The sequence below is a fragment of the Medicago truncatula genome, chromosome 7, assembly GCF_003473485.1.
Source record: "Medicago truncatula cultivar Jemalong A17 chromosome 7, MtrunA17r5.0-ANR, whole genome shotgun sequence".
Classification (NCBI taxonomy): domain Eukaryota; kingdom Viridiplantae; phylum Streptophyta; class Magnoliopsida; order Fabales; family Fabaceae; genus Medicago; species Medicago truncatula.
The window spans coordinates 15,329,707-15,342,433 of NC_053048.1; the positions used below are offsets into that span (position 1 = coordinate 15,329,707).

Sequence of the window (12,727 nt, forward strand, 5' to 3'; positions counted from 1 at the left end):
CAATCACCGTGATCAACATATCAACATGCTTCCAATAATTTGGAGCTAAACGTCATCATTTCATCATGTATAGACATATTGCACTTAGTTAAATAACAGTAGCAGCATAGTCAAGTCACATAACAGGATGATATCATTATATCAATAGCAAATCAATTGCATCATAATTAAACTTTCATATCTTACATAATTGTACAATACATTAATCATGTTCAATTAATATCAACATATTTTAAACAGCTTTACAGACTGCATTAGACGTCATCATTAGGTCTCAATACCATAAGGGGGTTCACTCTTGATCCAAACGTGCGACACAGATCGCACAAGCACTCATTACACTCCAACCTGGAAGTGCTCGCGAGGCGAGTACGGGACAAGTTCCAAACTAATGTTGTTCTGGGTTTAATCTTGTCCTACATTCATTCCTAATCATTACTAGGTATGTTCAGGAACTCAAAGGCACTCAAGGTCCAACTAAAAAGTCGAAATGACAAAAACCAACATGCTCTCTGCCTTAGCTCGCTATGGCGAGTAAGGTTGCTCGCTATGGCGAGCTGTATTGCACAACTCGCGAGGCGAGCGATGAATGTTCATCACTCGCGAGGCGAGATTCATAGCTTGCCATGGCGAGCGATGAATGTCGCTACGGCCAGACCTGCTATTTTCTCAAAAACTCGACGATTCACATGGTTCTATGCCTGATATTGATTCCAAAGTTTGTCCTAAACATTATCTAAGGTCCAGGAACACTTTCTACAACAATTTAATCAATTCCTACCGTTTAATCATCAATTCTAGGGATTTGACCTAGTTTTCGTTTTCTCCAATTCAATCCTAATTCTTGCTAACTAATCATCAGAATTACACTCAATTAACAATACTGAGTTATTAGTCTCACCCTTACCTTGTTTTGCAGAAAATCGCAGCTCTCCCTCTTGGTTTCTCTTCTCTTGGCTTTTTCTCCCTTTTTATCCAAAAACGTACGTACAACAATGTTTTTCTAAAACTAGGTCTAACTCTTTTATATCTCCTCTTAATTACTTGTCTTATCTCACTTTCTCCCTCAAAACTATCTAAAATATCAAAACAGCCCTCAACTAAATATTTTATATTATTTTCAAATCTTTATTTTATTTAACAATAAAATAAGTCCCTTAATCTTATCAAATCTTCCAAAACTCATATCTTATCTCAATATCAACCAAACCATCAATTTAGTCGTAAATCATTCAAATCATACCATAATCATGCATATATTATATAAATATAATATAATCGCCTAAACTCGATTAAATAAACAATTAACGAAAGTGGGTGTTACAGTGAATCCTGTGACCGGTGTTGGTCGTGCTTTGAAGTGTAGGAAGTTGACTCCTCGTTTTGTTGGACCGTTTGATGTTATTGAGCAGGTTGAGGTTGTAGCGTATCGGATTGCGTTACCACCGTCTTTGTCGAATCTTCATAATGTGTTTCATGTGTCTCAATTGAGGAAGTATGTGCATGATGCGTCTCATGTGATTCAAGTGGATGAATTGGAAGTAAGAGATAATTTGACCGTTGAGACTTGGCTGGTTAGGATTGAGGATCGTGAGTTGAAGCGTATGCGTGGCAAAGAGATTGTTTTGGTCAACGTGATTTGGGTTGGACCAACTGGTGAGAGTGCAACTTGGGAACGGGAGAGTAGAATGAAGGTTTCGTATCCGGAGTTGTTCCCTTCAGGTAATTTTCGAGGGCGAAAATTCTTTTTAGGGGGGTGAGAGTTGTAACAGCCCGTTTTTTAGCTAGATTTATTTTAATTACTTTTATTATGTGTTTATGTGTGATTATTCTTCATTGGGTGCATTTTCATGGGTTTCCGTATTTGAAGGGTATTTTAGTCATTTTAGACTTAGGGGTATCATAATTGTAACACCCCGTTTTTCCCAACATAAAAATTTCAAACATATAATCAGAGTAATCATCAAATAACGGGATATCACATTCTTAAAAATCACATCAATCAACTCAGGTCACGACATAATCAGCTTAATAGTTCATAACAACTTCACAGATTTCATTTAACATCTTATATAGGTCTCACTACTACCTATTGTTCCATTCCTAATCAATTCAATCAACTCAGGTCACGACATTCTCAAATGCACTCAGTTCTGGAAGTGCTCGCGAGGCGAGAGCATCTGCTCGCCATGGCGAGTACAAGCCAGAATTCCAACAATGGTTATTTCAGGTTCAATCTTGTTCTAAGTCATCCTCTAATCTTTAGTGAACATCTAAAGGTACTCAAAAGCATCTAAGGTTCAACTCAAAAGTCCAAATTACGAAATTCAACATGCTCTCTGGTCATGCTCGCTATGGCGAGTAAGGTTGCTAGCTGTGGCGAGCCACGACTTGTAACTCGCGAGGCGAGGGGAATTGGCTTGCGTGGCGAGCGATGAAATTCATCACTCGCGAGGCGAGGATCATCGTTCGCCAAGGCGAGCGATCAATACAGGCTCGGGCAGAATTGTAGTTTTTACAAAAATCTATCTAATCTCATGGTTTAAAGCCTAATTATGACATGTTGTTGTTGAAATATGATGGAATGCATGATTATAAGTTGTGGTTGTGGTTAATTGTTGATGATAGTATCATTGCATGACTTGTGTTTGAATTATGTTGAGATGTTGTTGTGAATTGTGTTGAATTGGAAGAATTGAATTGTTATTGTTGTTGAAGATTTGTTGTTTTGAGAAAAATCATTTTAACACACTACTACAAAAATGGATTTATATAGCGCTTTTTTTTGGCTTTAGCTAGCGCTTTCAAAGCGCTAATATAAATGGCGCTGGTAAAGGTAATATAGCGCTTTTTTTCTGTATAAAGCGCTATCTAAAGCAAGGTTTATATAGCGCTTTTGCTAAAAAAGCGCTAGCAAAGATTCTCTTTAAATAGCGCTTTCGATAATAAACGCCATCTAAAAGACGTTTAAAATAACACATGCACTAGTAAAAAATAGCGTTTATGTTTGAAAACGCTATGTAACACTAGGTTTACATAGCGCTTTTTGTCAAAAAGCGCCAGCAAAGATAATCCTCAGATAGCGCTTTCAATAATAAACGCCGTCTAAAAGGCGTCTGAAATAACGTTTTCACTAGTAAAAAATAGCGTTTTTGTTTTAAAACGCTATGTAATACTAGGTTTATATAGCGCTCTACGCATGAAAAAAGCGCTAGGAAAAGCATTAAATATTTTTTTTAGGATTTTTTATTTTAAAATTTTTACAAATAAGATAAAATAAAATAAAATAAAAATATATATATATATATAATTTTTCTAAGGGAAATATGTATATTTTTTGCACATTAAAATTGAGACTATTATTTATCAAATAAAACTTAAACATATATCGTAAAAAATGTATGTATATATAGCATAAATGTCATAAATGCATAGCCACTAATATGGTAACATGGATATCTGAAAGTTACAACTAATTAGTTAATATAAAGATCAAAATCTTCTATGGTAGCATGTCTTCATCTATCTTCTTGGTCGTCTCAAAATTTTTATTCAAAAAAAGCAGGCAAATCATTATTCATTTCCAAATTTTGTTCACTCTCCACCACCTGCATATATCTGGCAGAAAATCCCATTAAGCAATAAACAACTATATTATATTATAGACAAATTCAAAGTACTGCTGATTATAGTACAAATTCAAGCAAGTTAATAAATTAAAAACACTATCACTTCTAGCAAATATATTTTGAAACATGAAACTCACCCTCATCATAAAAATATCATATAAATAAAAGGCTCATCATGAAACTCACCCTCAATGTACTGCATATATTATAACAAAAAATAACCATGTTACTTAATAAACTTAAATAATATATACAAATATTATACTTTAATATAAAAAATAACATATACCAGCTTTGGGATCTCATTTAGTTTTGAAATGAGAATCTCTTTCATAAACCTCATCACAAAGTACCCGCAATCTATACCATTTTCTTGGCGAGGACACTACAAAAAATAAAATAAGTTTGTATAAATAAAATTATTTATATTATATTCATACACTAATTGTTTAAGGTTGTTATATGTTATATTATCAAACCTGTACTCGGACCCATGATATGTTGTTAAATTTATTATTTGATACTTGAGCGTCCCTTGCAGAGCGAAATACTTTTAGAACTCTACAAAATATAAATGTAAACTTAGATTACATACAACTGACCATATATATATATATATATATATAGTTTTCATATACAACAACTGACCATAAATATATATATATATATATATATATATATGTATATATGTATATAAATATATATACACTTACGTGTCAAACATACTCTTCATTTTGGGTAATTCATATAGTCATTGAGTAATGGATCCATATAATATATGATTTCCGATATGGGATTAATGACAAATAACACCCAATGTCCACTACACAAATGTCAAAGTTAATTAGAAAATCTTCTATAAACGATGGTAAAAAGTGAGGAAAAAATATTCAAAAACAAAGTTTCAAAGAAAATCTTACATAGGCTTATGTATATAAAATGATAGAATAAATAACTTGCGCTCATCTTTATATTTCAAGAATTCCTTAACCATGTATTCTTTGACCAATTCTTGTTCTGCTTCAATTAACACCAAGGATATTCGATGGGGTGATAAGAAGGAGAATTTCCTTGGGAAATCAGTGTCGCGCACAAGCTTCTCATACAAGTACCTAGAATGAAAATGTAATATTAGATACTTATATTAAATGTTATTCAAATAAAATAATTTGTTCGGTCAATTTAAAGTTATTCGGAGTACCTGATATATACGCAGACAACAGAGACACCTATTTCTGTATTTTCGACAAATTCATACATTTGTTCTTTGGTAATTTCCTCATTATACTGCTCTTCACCAAAAATACCTTCCTCCATAGTTACCTGACGTGTATCTGAGTTTTCCATTTGCACTTCCACCAATGATTTAAAAGCTGACACCCATGATGGACGGCACTTTGTAGAGTTAGGCTTTCGATGTTTGGTTTTTGCAATATCTTGTTTTTGTTTTGTGATTGGAATATTGCTATGTCTACCCTTATTAGTGACTTCTTTCAACTTTTGTGCTTGAGACATATTCCTTGGTTTATCCTTGATGATTTTTGTGCCTTCATGCAATTTTTGTGTTTGAATATAAAATATTAATGGTATAGTTAATTTAGTTAATGATTAACAAATGATTGAATAGCAAAATGAACATTTTTTGTGTATATCAATATACCTGTTTTTTTGAAGTGACCGACTCGTCACCCCTCCTAATCCCGTCATTACCATTGCCTTTATATGTTGCAGGAATCTATGTGAAATTGATTCAGTCAGTGATCAATTTCTTTTTTACACATGAGTGGAGAAATAAAGGCTATCTTTGAGTAGACACAGTATCACAACTTCTTAGAAGTACATATTCTACCCTCATTTCAGAGAATCATAAACTATTGCTTCTCTTGAAAGATCAATCCTATACTTATCAGTACACACTATAAATGAGACTAGCTAGTTACTAACTAAAATTCTTTTTAAAACACACAGAGAAATAAATTGCAATCCGAATTGCACAATAATTCATGATATATTTTCCCAATTTTGTAGTAGTGACAATTGCTTGGGTATTTACTATGATTTAATTGTGTATGCGCATGTTTTCTTGGTAATGCAAATGATGTGGAGATGAACAATATAATCGGGTGTTGTCATATATATTGAGGAGAAAATTGTGATTCTTGTCGCATTATCGAGTCTTGTTACATATCCATGCATCATAGTCGTGTTGTTGTAAAAGGGTTGAGCTCTTTTACTTCGGAGATTATGTAAGGCGGGGGTGAACCCTTACATACGATGTTGAGTTGTTCCATCGGAGGTGACGACCTTTTGGAGATTTGGTACCACATGCATTTATGTGTCAATAAGTGCATATCATGACATTACTCTTATTTGATATATGTGATTGGTGATTGTTCATGAAATGTGATTAATGATTATTCATAATAAATGTGATTGGTGATTGTGAATGCATAATTGTGAATTTATAATTGTTCATGGCTTATGATTGGTGATTGTTCATGAAATATGATTAAATGATTGTTCATGGCTTATGATTGGTGATTGTTCATGAAATATGATTAATGATTGTTCATGGCTTATGATTGGTGATTGTTCATGATGTATATGATTGGTGATTGTGTATGAATAACTGTAAATTGATATTTGTTCATGACACATGTAATTGGTGATTATTGATGTGAGATATTGGGGTTTGATGTAAGTATTGATATGAGAATATTATTATTGATCAAGTGCATGATGTTTAAATTGAAATATTCATGTTAACTGTTATTTGGATTATGATGATGTAATACTTACCCCTAGTAGATCTGTGATGGACCGACTGCCTATCTGTATGGATGGGTAGACGTTGTGGAGGATTAGTTGCTTGGTGAGTTCTTGTGCTTGGTGGATATCGGGAGCTTTCTCCGATATCGGTGTTTAGAGTTAGTCGGCTCTTATCTAGGCTTGTTGTGTCGGTCTAGATTAGGTTATTTCTGGATTCTGTTATGTTGGAGTTTACCCGTTTGTTTGGGATTTTTGAGATGCATCGATGTGATGTAATTTATTGATTCATGACATGTATATATTTGGATTACTCTGGTTTATATTCCGCTGCAACTGTTGAGGTTTATATACATGTTTATTGGTTTTTGATTTTTGAATGTGGCGTAGCCTCTATTTCTTGAATAAATGTATTATTCGCATGTTTAATTGCTTCAATAGAAATAGGAGCGTTACACCTAACACCGACACCTACATGCATGTAGTACAAAGCACAACAACGTCTAGGCCGTTACCCCATGATGCCAATCACACATCATTTGTAAGAGTAGACCTCCTGTTACGCACAACTATGTAAAAGTACACCTCTTTTTACATGTCACAAATGACAATGATGCATGGACTTTGCAAAGACCAAATAATGCAACTCCACAACTTACAACAACACAATGTAACAATACACCTCCAATTACATTGTACAACTTCAACAACAATTGCATTATCAAGCATTCATATCCACACAACCATCGTGTCATTATTCAATTAAGAGTCACCACCAAAATATCACAATTCATCAACACACATTCATTAATCAACTACTTCATATAGTTTCACCAATCCAATTGTCTCATATTCCAAGTAAGATAACATACAACATCTTATGATAAATATCACATCACCATTCATTCATACATCTTCATTTAGTCATATGAAGTTAGTCACAAGAGATCATAAGATAATTGACTTAAATGAATCATTCCTATAAAACCGTATCAAGTGGAAAACGGCCAACATCGATAAATCTCAAAGTAAGGTAGCAATATAAAGTTTGAAAACTCACCAAACAATCTTAATCAATCATGTAATCAAGAACATAAGCCACTTACAAACTATTAGACATTAGTTCAAAGAATAGCTTAAGTTCGTATGATAAAACCCAAGTTAACATTTTCCACATTCCCACCCAAAATTCACGTTTAACATGATTAAGATGTTTGACCAACTTTACAAGTCTTACCTAAGTCTATATGAGTTGTAGGCTTAACTTGTAATCTCATTCATTTCATAAAAGTTCGTTTCAACAAATCCGGAATTCCCAAAAATCTCCAAGTTTTAACCCAAAATGGAAAATCCCAAGTTTGAATGAGCTAAACATGTTCCAGTAGGTTTAGGGGCTCAAACAGTAGTTAAAACAAGTTGAAAGAATCATTTTACAAAGTTCGAATCGGACCCCTAAAAACCGGAACAAAAATCAAAAGTGGCTGAATCTGGGCAAGTTCGCTTAAGCAAACTCGTTCTAATAGCTACCTATAATGTACACTTACTGATCGCTCACTGTTCGCTTACCTGTTCGCTTAAGCGAACAAGTTCCAGTAGTTATCAGTAATGTACGCTTACCGGTTCGCTTAAGCGAGCTGTTTCCAGAACTTGCTATAGAAAAATATTACGAGTTTCAACCTCTTTTTACCCAAAACCCCCAATTTTGATCTCCCAATGCCCAAATGTGTTTCCAGAGTTTGTTTACAGGTCAACATAACTAAATTGATTCACAAGGACACAACAAACATGGACACCAATGACATTTACACCAATTCACCCAGTTTACAAAACCACCAACAACAACTCATTTCTCATCAACAAATCATGAATTATGACCACCCAAGCCATGAATCATCAACAAAAACATCACTTAGGAGTAACAACATCAATTGAACATGACTCTTACCACAATTCAACAATAGCATAGCATAATTCAACAATTTGAGCAAAATTCAACATATATCACTTTCTCATACTTTGAACATGAAATTTCACCAACAACAATTCAATTATCAACAACTTCATGCATTCAAACATATCATCATAATTATAGCACGAATTATAACAACTTGAACAATTAATCATTTACACATTTAAGCATTTATTCATACAACAATTGAAAATTTACACTAAAAATGATTATGATTCAATTCTAACCCCCTTACCATAATTATCACCAATTCCTAGCCCAACCTTCACTTTAGCTCCTAGGATCTCTACCAATTCTTGAATCTTCAAGCTCCTTTTCTCTCTAACCCTTTTTCCTCTTCTCCTTCACTTTCTCTCTCTACCTCTCTCAAAATATCTTATGTAATAAAAATTGAGTTATATTTTCTCTTAAGACAAGTCTTATATAGTCTATCCTCCTAATGGGCTTAAACCTAAAACCTTAGTTGACTTAACCCACTCAAACTAAATTCTTAAATGTTTCTACACTCATAACGGTAAAATACTATTAACGGTCACTTAACGATAAAATACTAGCTATGGTCACTTAACGGTAAAATACTAATTACTACACTAATAACTTAGCAAAATAGTGGTTCTCACTAAACACTAAAAATAATTCTCACCAAAAATTACTAGTTTTACCCCTCTAGCACGAAAACCCATGAAAATGCACCCAATGATGAACAATCACACAAAAGCATAAATAAACACACCGTAAAATAATTAAAAATAAATCTAACGAAAATTGGGCTGTTACATTTTATGGACATGAAGCTCTATGATCTTTCTCTCCGACTCTAGGTTCTTGAGGAACTGTTTGAGGCGTCCTCGTTGGATGAGGAGTTAAATGGAATCCTTCAGATGGATGCAATCGTCAGTGACGTGACCGTGACACTTGTGGAATCGACAATATTTTGTTTTGTCGACCCCCTTCCTCTCCAGAAACGGAGCCTTTGGTGGGTTGACGCCGGCTTCTCGTAGATCGGCTACTGCGATCTCAGCGATGATTTTCTCCCTTGACATTGCCAAGGGTATATACTCGGTGAAGCGATCGTTAGGTCCTTTGCCTTCGCGAGCTACTTTGCCTTCCTTCTTTTTCTCATGGAAGGGCGTTTTGGAGGATTCAGAAGCAGGCTCCTCCTTCCTAGATTTGTTGAGGTTGTCCGCATACAGCTCCTCTTCATATGTGATATAGATTTTTGCGATCGCTAGGAACTCGTTGAGAGTCCTTAGGCGATCTAAGCAGATAGCTTTCTTGACGTATGTGCCTTTGCGATGACCTTTGGCAATGAGGTACCGCTTCATTGTTTCGTCAGCACCTCTTACCTTTACAACTTCTTTGTAGAACCTCTCGATGTAATCTCGGAGAGGTTTGCTTTTTCCTTGAACAATGGCTTCAAGGGATGCCACAATTATTGGTTGCATCCTTGAAGCGGTAAAGTGGGTCATGAAATCGTATCAAAGGTCGCTCCATGAGTCAATGGAGTTTCTCCGCACGTTCTTGAACCAGGTGACGGTTCCTCGTCGCAAAGTAGTGACGAAGAGTTTGCATTTTACGGCGCCTTACACTGATCGGTATGTGGGAACTGCCACACTATTCTCGATGTGCTCTTCTGGATCGGTTGTCCTGTCGTATGGGTTCATCTGGGAGGCTTTTCTAGTCTGCGAGGGATATGAGCTTCTCGAAGGCACCGTGTGAATGGACCATAAGCATTACGGTCATTTCGGGCATCGCAAGTATCCTCGGAGGTAAAGGAGGACCATGAGTGTCCGTTGTATCTTGGTGGGGATCTCCTGGGAGCGTATCGTCTAGGTGGAGATCGCCTCAAAGGAGTTCGTTTGGGTGATCTCCTTCTAACTAACCTCCTGGTGTAACTTGGAGATCTGATGCTTACTGAATGGCGCGGGGATCTGGAACGTGAACGACGAGGGCTACTTCCTCCTCTACTACGTGTCGGGGAAGGAGTTCGTTTGATTTGGACTAGTGGACGCGCTTGCTCCAGATCCATCAGGCGTCAGTTTTGAACCGTGCGGAACAAATATTCGACGAGGGCACCAGTTGGAATGGAATCTTCTGGTGTCTCTGTAGGTCACAAGGGACCCTGCAGAGGTCTTTCTTGGAGGGGAACTGCCTGCACTAGTTCCTCTCTGGGTGTACCCCCAGGGGAAGGTGAAGACATCATACCATCACGTTGAGGGATACGAATCTGACTTCTCAGCTTGGAGTTGGCAACGATGGTAAATTTTTGGAACGTTTTGGTTTTTAGCTAGGTAAAAACAGGGAGAGTTTGCAGTTCCTACAGACGGTACAACTGATGGTACCAGATCAGAACGTGACTGTCGGTGCCTTGAATATGGTGGTTTGAGTTGTGGTAGAATGCTTCGAGAATACTTATTGGAAAGGAGGGGGGTGTGTACCCGCATTCGCTCCGTTGTAATGGCACACCTGGCGGTTACGAAATTGTGGGAAGTGTAAACCGCTAGAGAGTTTATTGCAGGAACGTGCAGAGAGACGTTGTGGTTCGTTTGAACCAGTCTCGCTCCGTGCACCTGCTCGCGGGAAAGGGGTGTGTCGCAAGTAATTTTGCCAAACGTGGTGTTTGGGCTTTGAATAGTATTGGACCCAAGTAAATGGGCCAAAACTCCTCTAGGCCGGTCCATAACAAGACTAAAAAATGTGATTTTATTTTGTAGGGACTAAAAACAAAATTCTAAATATTTATAGGGACCATTTACTCAATTAACCCTATATTGAATTGAGAATAATGAAAAATAATATTAAAAGTATAATTAAAAAATAGTAATTAAAATTATATGAAAAAGTAAAATGAAACAATTTTTTTAAACAATTATTATAGAACGAGGGATGGTTACTATGACATACTACAAAAGATCTTCCTTTCCGAGATACATGAAATATGGGCTCAATATCTGAATCAAATCAAACAAAGCAGGAGTTGTTTTCACGGTCAAAATTTTGGAAACAATTTTGGAAGAGTTTACAAGATGCATTGGGTTCAAAATTAAGGTTGAGTTCGGCTTATCATCCGCAGACATATGGTCAGTCGGAGAGGACAATCCAATCTTTAGAGGATTTGCTAAGGGTATGTGTACTTGAGCAAGGTGGAGCTTGGGATAGTCACCTACCGTTGATAGAGTTCACATACAACAACAGTTACCATTCGAGTATTGGTATGGCACCATTCGAAGCTTTGTATGGTCGGAGGTGCAGGACTCCTTTATGCTGGTTTGGGTCGGGAGAAAGTGTTGTGTTGGGACCGGATTTGGTTCATGAGACTACAGAGAAAGTCAAGATGATCAGAGAGAAGATGAAAGCATCGCAGAGTCGACAGAAGAGCTATCATGACAAGCGTAGGAAAGACCTTGAGTTTCAGGAGGGTGATCATGTATTTCTGAGGGTTACTCCTATGACGGGTGTAGGACGTGCATTGAAGTCGAAGAAGTTGACTCCAAAGTTCATTGGTCCATATCAGAGTTCAGAAAGAGTTGGAACTGTGGCATATAGAGTTGGTTTGCCACCTCATCTTTCGAATTTGCATGACGTGTTTCATGTGTCGCAATTGCGGAAGTATGTACCAGATCCTTCGCATGTTATTCCAAGAGATGATGTGCAAGTTAGAGACAACCTGACGGTGGAGTCCTTACCTTTGAGGATTGATGATCGAAAGGTGAAGTCCTTGAGAGGTAAAGAGATACCTCTTGTGAGAGTTGTTTGGGGTGGATCGACTGGTGAAAGTTTGACGTGGGAGCTGGAAAGTAAGATGCAAGAATCGTATCCTGAGTTGTTTGTTTGAGGTAAGATTTCGAGGACGATATTCTCTAAGTTGGGGAGAGTTGTAACGCCCTAATTGTTATTTTTATTATTTTAGAATTATTTAGAGTCTTTTATCTGTTTTTAAATAATATATGTGAATTATGTGGTGTGTAGTATTTATTTATATAATTTATTTAATATAAATAGAATAATATGAGAAATTGAATTATTTAGGAGGTTAGGGAGTAATTAGAAATTAATAGTAATAAAGGGGATTAATGAGAAAAGAGGAGTTATACTTTGGAAGTTAAGGAAAGAATAAGGGAGAAATAGTTTGTACGTACAACTGAGAAGTTTCGGAGAAAAACCAGAGAAACCAAGAACAAGGGAGAGCTAGAGCAAGAGAGGATCGTTTTTGCTGGAGATTGTTCGTAAGTTTTTCTTCTAAATTAAGGTAAGGGTGAGATTATCTTGCAATGATCTTAATATGCAATTTTCTGAAAATTAATCTAATTGTTTGTTCATAAGGATAAAATTGGGGATTAAGGGTTGATGATGACTTTGAAAA

General features: G+C 36.1%; 1 long non-coding RNA gene across 1 annotated transcript; it reads right to left on the bottom strand.

The window, feature by feature from the left end:
* Positions 1–4,362: 4,362 nt before the first annotated feature.
* LOC112418043 (uncharacterized) lies at positions 4,363–4,872 on the bottom strand. The gene is made up of 3 exons (XR_003008353.2): positions 4,831–4,872; positions 4,550–4,741; positions 4,363–4,452 (listed from the first exon to the last, which is right to left on the bottom strand). It is a non-coding gene; the product is annotated as an uncharacterized lncRNA (long non-coding RNA).
* Between the last annotated feature and the right edge of the window lie 7,855 nt (positions 4,873–12,727).